The sequence below is a fragment of the Berghia stephanieae genome, unplaced genomic scaffold (assembly GCF_034508935.2).
Source record: "Berghia stephanieae isolate SIO BIC M18660-M18661 unplaced genomic scaffold, UCSD_Bste_1.3 scaffold878, whole genome shotgun sequence".
NCBI classification, from domain to species: Eukaryota; Metazoa; Mollusca; class Gastropoda; order Nudibranchia; family Aeolidiidae; genus Berghia; species Berghia stephanieae.
The window spans coordinates 5,032-16,024 of record NW_027629519.1 but is presented as its reverse complement, the minus strand read 5'-3'; the positions used below and the strand labels follow the sequence as shown (position 1 = coordinate 16,024).

Here is a 10,993-nt window from a genome sequence, read left to right as displayed (position 1 = left end):
AAAGCTTACGTTACTTTTGCAATACTAGGTAATAACTAAAAGGCTGTTTAAAATATATACCTGTCCTCGTTTTCACCTTTGTACTGCTTCACGACAAAACAAATTTTTGTTCTTTTTTGGCCAAACGTTTTCTAATTCGATCTTTTTTAGATGCCCCTCTCCCAAAAATCTAAAATCTAATTTCAAAAAAAATACTTTAGGTTTTTAACTTTTTGCAATTGGGGGGGGGTTTTTTTTTTTTTTTTTTGGGGGGGGGCGGTATCATTATAGATCGTTTTTTTTTTTTTTTTAAGAAAAAAAATTTTTTTTTTTCACTGTACGGAAAGGGGGGAAGGTTTCACACTTTTTGGTTCTTTGGGAAAAATTTTTATATGTTTTTATTGTCTTAACCCGGGGTGTAAATCTACACCGTAATCGACAGTTGCAGGGATTTTTTAAGGCTTCTTAATTTGGGGTTCAACTAAAATATTAATATGAATGTGATTTATAATAGGGAACGGTGGGGAAAATTTTTCGTGACTGTAGCCGGCGCGACTATCAAAAACCAAAAATACGGAGTTTCAAAAAAAATAAATATTTACTCCAGAAGCGGGGGGACTTTAAAAAATAATGACCAAAAATTTGTATAACTGCTTCAAAAAAAAAACAAAACCCAAATACCAAAAATTTTGGGGGTATTTTTTTGGGTTTTTTTGTCTTTTTCGAAGCAGTTACATTCATTTTTGTTCATTACTTTTAATCAAAAATGCAATTTCCCGGACTTTTTTTTACATTTATCTACCAGCTTCTCACCGAAAAATTTTTATTTTTTTAAAGAAAATTTTTTTTATTTAGAGCAATCCCCACCATGTGCTCAAACGTTTTGAAGGGGTCCCAACCAAAACAAACTGCCACAAGGAACTCTTAGACAACATGGGGTGTACCGCGATTTTTCCTTCCGTTTGCATCCAACGCGAATTAACAATTCTCAATTTTGGGCCCTTTTAAAATTCGAAAATCATGTTACAAATTTGGGGCGGGGCACTTTTAAGATTAAATTCTTCAAAATCCTAAAAAGGTGGGGGGGGAGGGGAAAGGGGGGGGGGGGGGGGGGGGGGGGGGGGGGGGGGGGGGTTTGAAGCGATTTTGGGGGGATATTTTTTTCTTTTTAGTTTTGTTTTTTTTGTTTTTTCTGACAAGCCTACACTCTTTTCAGAAGCTAGCATTAAAATTTGTTTACAAAAAAATTTAATAATAAAAAAAGAGTAGCCTTCAGAGCCTTTTTGGCCCATGGAGCTGGATTTTTTCCCGGGTTTTCTACAGCGTGAAACGACAAACAATTGCTTGTTACCCCTTTGGAAAGGAGTTAGTATATGCAAAGTACTTTCCCCCAAAATTACAGTTTAGCTACCCATTACGTGGTTGGACAGGGTGTGGAGGTCAAAAAATATCTCGATGCACCCGGGACGATACGGTGCCTTTTTGCGTGTGAAGCGGGGCTATAACAACTGAGCTATGGCCCCATATATATATATATATTTATATATATATTATATATAAATATTATATATATATATATATATAACTTCACAAAGAAAAGACTTTAAATCGGGCTTGTTCTTACCGTTTTACCAAGAGAGCAATGGCAGTAGCGTAACAGCGATGAGTCTATGGCTTTTCTTGAAGTGAGATACTAAAAAGAAAGATTCAATCTCGTCGTTAAGTTAAACGTATGGCATAGGGCGGAACGGGGGAGGGGGGGGGGGGGGGTGTGGGAAAGGAGAGGCATGTTTGTTTTTGTTTATTTTTAAAGGAATTTTTATCGGCGCTCATGTGGTATACGTAAACTAACATCCGGTGAAGATTTCATAGATAAAGCATATATTCAAGGTAATTTATTCTGCTACCACAGCAAATTGAGGTAACCCTTTAATCTATTTTAAATTTTCGTCTGGGGAATGGAGAGGTGATGAATGGTGAGCAGACAAACTATCCGATAGACACATTTTTTGGATGGATGAAATGATTTTTGAAATGGACGAATAGATGGATAAAAATATGCTTAGAAGTACGTCGTCGATGTAGTGTTAGTATGTAGTAGTAGTATTTGTAGTATAGTAGTATAGTAGTAGTAGTAGTAGTAGTAGTAGTAGTAATAGTAGTAGTAGTAAGTAGTAGTATAGTAGTAGTAGTAGTAGTAGTAGTAGTAGTATTAATAGTAGTGTGGGTAGTAGTAGTATAGTAGTAGTAGTAGTAGTAGTAGTAGTTGTAGTAGTAGTAGTAGTAGTAGTAGTATTGTTGTATTGGTAGTAGTAGTAGTATAGTTGTCGTCGTCGTCGTCGTCGTCGTCGTCGTCGTCGTAGTAGTAGTAGTAGTAGTATGTAGTAGTAGTAGTAGTATAGTATAGTAGTAGTAGTAGTAGTAGTAGTAGATAGCAGCAGTAGGAGTAGCAGTTGTTGTTGGTTGTTGTTGTTATGGTATTAATAGTACGAAGTAGTTACAGTTGTTGTAGTTATTGATGTTGCAGAAGTAGAAAAAAAGTAACAGTTATATTTTAACTGGTTTAGACAGGATGCACGTCTCCTCAAAAATACTCTCGTCAGGTTTGATATTTTCCAGCTACCCAACAGTGGGGGGGGGGGGGGGGGGGGGGGGGGGGTGGGGGGGGGGGGGGGGGGGTTGGGGGGGGAGTGGGGGTGGGGGTAACAGGAAGGGTTTATGTCATTATCCAAACGTAATGACACTAGAAACCTGAATGGTAATGTACGAGTTTCACGGTCTAATATTATAACCTGCCAATTCTCCAATGACGATCAAATGGATCAAATGAAAAATCCGAGAAGAGGAAACGGCAAGATTGAGAGAAGAATGAAATGTGAGATCGATTACGACAAGACCGGGGAGTGACAGGGAATACAAAATCAAGTGTCTTATGTACCGAACTCTGAAAAAAACATATTTTTAAAAAATTGGTCAGAAAACTCATCCCTCAAAGATTGATCAATAAAAGCTCCTCTTCTTTCAAAGAAACTCTCAATCCTGGGACGAAGGAAGTTCCAGGTGTGGTATTTTTTTTTTTTGAAGTTGAGTGTCATTATAATCGAATGATATTTGAAGGATGAGTTTTCTGGCCAAAATTTTTTAATAATGTTTTCTCTTTTCCAGAGTACAGCTGTAATGCTGTTGGTGTTCGAGAGGTTTGTTAGAGTAGATAGAAGGAGGGGGATGTGGGCTGGTGATGGTCAATACACAAGCTGCTGTATTGTTTCGACTTTAGAAACCTGACCGGTTCAGTCAGTGTTGATGCTTTGATAAATTGATGGGTGCAATGCTTACTAGAGCCGATGATCATGCACAAAAATAAGAAAGTGAAAATAAAACAAAACAAAAGAACAACAACAAAAATAAAAATAAAAAAAGAAAAGAAAAAAAAAATAATCCCCAAACAACAAAACAAAAAGCAAACAAAAAGCGAGCAAAAACAAACAAACAAACAAAAATTAATAACGGAACAAAATCAAAAACAAACAACTTGAGCTTTTACTTTTATGTTATAAAGCATTATCCAACAAATGTGCTCATGCGCTTTGCTTTATAAGCCAACAGCAACACTGTATGACGAGACAGGACCCCTGTGAGGCGCTATTCAAATGCTGTCATCGATCAGCTACTCATTTTAGACCTAAGATCGGTGAAATAATACGAGTAAAGAGCCTTTTTCCAGCAGGGGGACTCAACTTTGCGCCACCCAGAGCGGGACTCGAACCCGATCCGAAGGCAATTTCATAGCACAAGTCCACAACGCCGCACAAGATAGAAGCTTGGATATTTTTTTTCTGCCCTCCTCCTTCCCTGTCCACCCAGCTGCGATTGGGTTGTTGAATTTGTTAGATCTGGCGATAAGTACTACTAGACCGGTTAAAACTAGCGCCCTATCCAAAGGATAGCAAGCATTTGCTATTGTCCGTTTCACGCTATATAAACCAGGATAAACTCCAGCCCATGGCTCTGAAGGATTTCTTTGGTGGTTGGAGTCGGATAGAATGTGGTTGGAGCCGATAATAGTGATTTGGGAGTGTGTGTGTGTGTGTATGTGTGTGTGTGTATGTATGTGTGTGTTTGTGTGTGTGTGTGTGTGTGTGTGTTGTGTGTGTGGAAGGGGACGGGGGGTGGGGGTGGGTGGTGGATGCAATTTACCTGCTCCCGTAACGTGTATCTCATTACTGTGTGTTATGGCAACATGGATGAGAGGGAATAGACGGAGAATCTGGGGAGGCACCAAAACATAACCGATGTTCTCTGACAAAATAAGTTTATTTTTAATTTTGGCCAGAAAAGTATATAGAAGGAACGAAATTGGAGTCACTCAGCTCTTTGTTATTGTTTTTTAGACAGCCGTTTTTATGATTAGTTCTCAAAAAAATTCTATCAATCAGATTATAAACTTTTAAGGTTACACATAGATTTGTGTGTCGGTACGCTGGTTGGCGAATGTTGTACTTTAGGTAAACGCTCATCATCTCTATAGGTAATGAGGACCCCCCCCCCCCCCACCCCCCCCCCCCCCCCCCCCCCCAACCACCCCCCCCCCCCCAAAAAAAAAAAACAAAAAAAAAAAAAAAAAAAAAACAAACACACACCAAAAACCCCCCCAAAAATTGTTTTAAAAACTTTTATCTGAGATTTCAAATGCATTCTATAAGAAGTTGGGACTTTTAACATACAGGTAATGTGCGCTTGGCTAAGAAACTCACAACATTGCCATCCGTAAAATATAACGGACCAACACACAAAACTGTGTGTAATCTTTGTGATTTATATTCTGGTTAATACAGTTTAGTGAGAATTACTCATAAACGTGGGTGGCAAAAAAAAAAAAAAAAAAAACAATAACAAAGACCTGAGTGACGTCATCTTCATTCTATCTATTAAATGTCATATTAATCTACTCTATCGAGATTTCTGCCGTACTCTGGAAAAAAACCCATATTTGAAAATTTGGCCAGAAAACTCGTCCTTCAAATTATCGATCGATTTAAATGACCCTCATCTTGGCGAACACTCTCAAACCTGGGAATTCCGTGAAGATTTGATGTAAAGGTTTTCTGGTCAAAACGAAAAAAAATAAGAGTTTTCTGTCAGAGTAGGGCAGATTAGAAGTTGGGTAATAAAATTGTTATTGGGAGGCTGGGGCTAGGGAGTGGGGGGGGGGGGGGGGGGGGGGGGGGGGTATTATTAAAGTGAACGCGTGATGCATGGGAAGGGGATCGGGGGGGGGGGGGGGGGTAGGGTAAGTGATGGAGTAAGTAAAGGAACGAAGAAGTTTGCATCTCTCATCAATTCTTTTGGGCTGCGTCCTATCAATTTTTTTTTACATTTTTTTGACAACCCTGTATTTATTTGGGAGAAGTAAAGCAGCGTGATACTCTGTTGATGATGCAAATGGAAGGGGGAAATGGGAGTGGAAGACTAAATTAGTTCTCTTGTTTACGTGTTATTAGCCAAATAAATAAATAAATAAATAAATAAATAAAAAGAAAAGAAACAAAACAAAACACAAAATATAAAAAACAAAATAAAAAACAAAAAACAAAAACAAAAAAAAACAAAAACAAAAAACAAACAAACAAAAAACAAAACAAAACAAAAACACAAACAACACAATCCCCACGACCAACAACAAAAAATATACAAAACCAAAACTAGCAATAACTTGACGTCAGACTGCATTAGATCTTTAGATTCAATCCACAACACGCCTCGGGATATAAAGTAATAAAAAATATTTGTACCACATACAAATTCTAAACTCCTAAACCTATGTGAACCCCCATATAATCATAAATTTATTTAAAAACATGAATAAATTAAATTCCATAATAGTTTGTAAATTGTTGACATTTTTGCTGTAATTAATCATTCCGGGCGTGGATTTCCGTTCCTCTCCATTTCCAATCCATGGAGATAAATAAGGACAACACCGAAATCCACGCATGGGCCGACATGGGACACTGATCCACTTTGATTGGTCCCTATCAAGGTCGACAATTTATGGGGATAAAAACGTATTTATTTTATGTGTGTGGAATAGGATTCCACAGTCTGACGTCACGTCCGCCTAGCAACGAATCGGCTGGCTCTAAACAAAAAAAATAATCCGTGCTTGGTCCAGGCAAGGAATAATTGGAAAATCGCTCAAAAAACAATTTTTTATCTTAAATATGGTCCAGTATTTTGTACCAGATTGTCTACACCAGTCAGAGAGTCACTCCTGCAAGTTTTACAGATTTCCAAATGGACAGGCAGACAAAAAATTGAAGAAAAAAGTGGACCACTTTAGTCAGGTAAGCACGCACGCCTCGTCGAACATTTGATAGAGTTCGTAGTCCAGATCTAGGTCAAGTTCTAGCTTACGTAAACCTATATTTTATGATTAAAGTGTACAATTGCACGAAATTATAAATAAAAATACATTCCAAACTAGGTTTTTTATTGAAGTTGAAGCAAAAATGATATCTCAATCGTTTTGATGTTAAGGCCGATATAAACTGAAAGAGAGTTTAGTTCTACTGATAAGTGATAATTTTTTTAAAAGGAGAACAAGAAGAAAGAGAATAAAATATTTGTTAAAATCTTACTTTAAACTCGATACCTTTATGGCAAAATGAAAATAAAAAATAAAATAACGCAACCTCTCCCCCCCCCCCTCCCCTCACGCAGATCTATCTCTCTCTCTCTCTCTCTCTCTCTCTCTCTCTCTCTCTCTTCTCACACACACACACACAACACAAACACACATACTTTCCTCTTTTTTTTGGAAAGTTTCTCTGATTCTCTGCCATGCCTCCCCTCCCCGACAGCCGAGGTGGCAACTCTGTGTGAACAAAGCAAGATGGCGGCAGGGACCTCTCTCCTTTACCTGTGCCCGATTGTTGACACTCCAAAGTTTCCATCACCGCACTGTCCAGTACAGTACTGACTGAAATAAAGAGAAAAACGCAAGTCTTGCCACACTCAACCCCAAGATCAACTTTAACTGTGTAAATTTAAGAATTCTTATTTTTATATATACCTAGTCAAAATCATCAAAAGAAGTAATGAGGAAGTGCGACATTTTGCTGAATGTGCGATTTCATAAAAGACAGGCGAGAGACCCACCAGTAACCTAGTCTCTTGCACACCTTTGATTTATCATGCATTGAGCTGGTGTCAAACAAGATAGTCTAAAACAAAGTACTTATCAAATTAAATAATATACCCAATATGCCCAACAGAATTATTGTTTTTTTTTTTTTAATCTTTTCATTTCAGGTGAAAGGACAAAAGATCCAACATCATCATCAAGAGTGTGTTCTTGTCACTTCAGAGATGGTGACAAAGCCAACCTCCCTGAATTGTTTGACAGAAATAAAAATAAATTGTTTCCATCAGAGCCAGAAAGAAAGAAAAGAAAAGTGACACAAGGAATTCCCACCCATCTCAATTGGCACCAAACATCAAGAAGTCCACCACCACCACCACCACCACTACCACCCCACCACCACCACCACCACCACCACCACCATCATCATCATCATCATCATCATCACCATCATCATCATCATCATCATCATCATCATCATCATCATCAGCTCAACTCTCTTCATCATCATCACAAAGTCCCACCTTTAAAAAAATCAGATTCCTCATCATCATTATTTTCCTCCTCATCATCATCCTCATTATCTTCTCCCTCATCATCATCTCAACTCTCGTCACCATCATCACAGGATTCCATCTTTTAAAAAAAAACAGATTGTAGAACAAGTGAGGATATTTTAAATAGAACAACAAATTTAATTCAAGAACAAAAAATTACAGACAAAAATAAGGAAATAGCTAGCTTTAAAAAACCCAACTAAGTTAGATTCAACGCACTTACACTGTTTCAAGCCTTACAGAAAAAGTTCTTCGAATGGAGACAGGTGTACATTCTTTTAAAATATTTAATATTATTGTTCAATATGTTGAGTGCTTTAGAGGTAACATTATTTATTATAGTAGATGGGAAGTTCAGGAAGAGACAGTTGCATTAAAAGACCAAATTTTCATTATTACACTTATGAAACTTAGACAGAACTACGCTAACCTTCATATTTCACAATTGTTTAGCGTTAGTGAAAGTACTATAACAAATATTATACAAACTTTTATTCATGTTTTACATAAGCCATACGCTTCTCTTTGAAAATGTTATGAAGGTTACATGCCCTTCTAGACATAAAAATAAACTATCAGCTCCATCATCATTTTTAAGATTTCCAAATTGCAGAATGATCATTGATTGTACAGATGACCAAATTGCTATTCCTAAAGAAATGGATAAACAACGGTTAACTTATTCTTCTTATAGGTCCATGAATTCTGTTAAAGCTCTTGTTGGTCTAAGTCCAAATGGTGTGATAAATTTTATTTCTAAACATGATCCAGGGTCTGTCTCGGATAAGGTCATTGTACAAAATTGTGGATTACTAAAACTTTTAATTTTAAGCCCTGGAGAATTAATTTTAGCAGATAAAGGTAATAAAGGTAAAACCCCATCCTGATTCAAGATATTTTACCTCAAGGAGTAACTGTAAATATCCCTCCCTTTTTACATAATAAATTTACTGAAAATGAGATTTTATTAACAAAAGAAATTGCTTCATGTAGAATTCATGTTGAGAGGGCTAATGAAAGACTGAAAAATGTTAACATCCTCTCATATATTCCAACCATGTTAAGAGAAACATCTGATATTATTTTTCAATTTGTTGCAGCACTTGTCAATCCCCAGTCTCCTCTTATTAAGGAGATTGCATTTTGTTAGCTTTGCCATTTATTTTGTACAACACACATATTTTGTTCATCATCATCAAATCACCATTCAAAATAATGGTTTTGTAGGTCCATACATGATTTTACATGATAAACATGACAAATTATGGCATTGTTGTATCAATGTATGTTCAATGTCATTAACATTGTTAAATAAAACCACACAAATTAGTTTTGGACTGAATTAACCCAAGGCATCATCAAGATAGATCTGTGGAAGTAAAAGAATAAAAGATTCAAATTTAGAGCTGCGACCATGCTCAATAGGCAAAAAACAAACAAACTAATAAAACGTCTGTTGTGGTCTTGTGGTATGACACTCGCTTTCAGATCAGAAGGTCCTGGGTTTGGGCCTCGCTCGGCACATAGTTGAGTCCTTGGAGAAGGCTCTTCACTCACAATCTCTCACCGTACTCAGGTGTCAAATGAGTACCTGGCGTTGTCTCTGTCCGAAAAAATTGTAATATCGCCCAACAGGCATCATGTCCCGTCTTACATGTTAAATGTTGCTGTTGGCCAGGGACCCCTTGTAAAGCACCTTGAGCACATTTAGTGGATATTACGCTGTATAAAAACTCAATTAAAAAAACAAATTAAGTGATTCTTTCATTCATCTTGCTTTGTTGATAAGGGGGAAACCCCGAAACGTCCATTTTATCTGTTTTCGTATATTAAATTGAAGTTCACATTCAATTTCACAATGTTATTGATTTCTTCGAGTTTCAAGCAGCAACATTTACATTACACCTTAACCCAATAGGAAGTTTAGTTTACCGTGACTAACACTGGTCTAAATAAATCCTTTATTCATCCCATAGAGGAAATTTATCTCTAGGGTCTATTCCCAGGGAAGACTGGAATAACCACGGTGCAGCGCCGCAAATTGAGCTAGGGCGAGGTGACTTGCTCAAGGCCACACAGCGCAGCGGCGGTGTGAACGAACTCGGTACCTTCGGGTACGAAGCAAAAACCGTACCGCTGATCCACGCTGCCCCACATGAAGTATGATAAAATGTCTAGCGTGATTGGTGATTGTGATGCTCATATGAGTATTATAATAAAGGTTACAACACGATACTAAATAGTATGTAGTAGACTATAGTCAATAGCAACGAAAATTAGCGAAGCAAGACTAAGACCTCAAAGACTCAAAGTCCGTGGTCCATAAGATAAAAACACAATAATTCAATGACTCCCTCTCTCTCTCCCTAACTAAAATCGAACGTAAACAGTTAAATCTTTCCATTGGATATACTAAATCTGCCTAAACTCAAAGTAAACTGATTATTGTCCAACAGTAGTTTTACGGAGATGTGAGATTTTGAGAGTGAGAATGAGAAGACGAAATGACTTACCTTCACAGAATACTCTTTATTCTTCATGCTGGCTTGAACTTTGCCGAACATCAAGCCATCTGAGTAAGTGAAAGTCAAAACAGGACCTGACTGATGATGATTTTCACCTCGCGAGACACTTTTATGCTCATTGGAGAAGTATTTCATAAGGGCGGTGATGGAAATAGAGTTCGTGTCAGCCATTTTTCTCGACTGTTTAGAGCCAGCCGGTTTGTTGCCATGCGTTGCTGCGCAGGATTACGTCACGACTTAGGAAGCCTATTCACGGCTTTAAAAGAACAGTTTAAACCAAGTTGTACGACCTCCATGTCTGACAGCAGGAAATAAACGGCAACTTAACCGTTTTCTAATTTATTTATTTTGAAAATAGTGGGGGTTTTTTAAGCTCAATATCCACAAAATAATATGCTCAAAGCGATTTACAATAGATCACAAGCCAACAGCAGCACTTAACGTGTAGGACGAAATGAGATGCAAATGACTTCAAATTTATTTTCAGTGTCTGGTGAATCTTGGTGGAGGCGGGAAGGGGTGGTGGGTGGGGGGGGGGGGGGGGGGCACAAAAGAGATAATTAAATGAAGAAATATTGAAATAGAAATAATATAAGCAAATACATCATATTATACTTAATAAAATGAATACATATTTACATTTGAAATAAATGAATTAATAGATTTATTAATTAATAATTAGAGGCAAATAAATAAACAGACGAATGAATAAATAAATATAGATATGTATTCCAAGCATTAACTTCTGTTAGAATTCTCCGTTCGTTTCATTATCGGCTTCCCAACGTTCA

At 37.3% G+C, this 10,993-nt stretch overlaps 1 long non-coding RNA gene across 1 annotated transcript; it reads right to left on the bottom strand.

The window, feature by feature from the left end:
• Positions 1-7,790: 7,790 nt before the first annotated feature.
• On the bottom strand, positions 7,791-10,367 carry LOC144962331 (uncharacterized). Its single transcript, XR_013643441.1, has 2 exons — positions 10,191-10,367; positions 7,791-9,046 (listed from the first exon to the last, which is right to left on the bottom strand). It is a non-coding gene; the product is annotated as an uncharacterized LOC144962331 (long non-coding RNA).
• Positions 10,368-10,993: the final 626 nt, after the last annotated feature.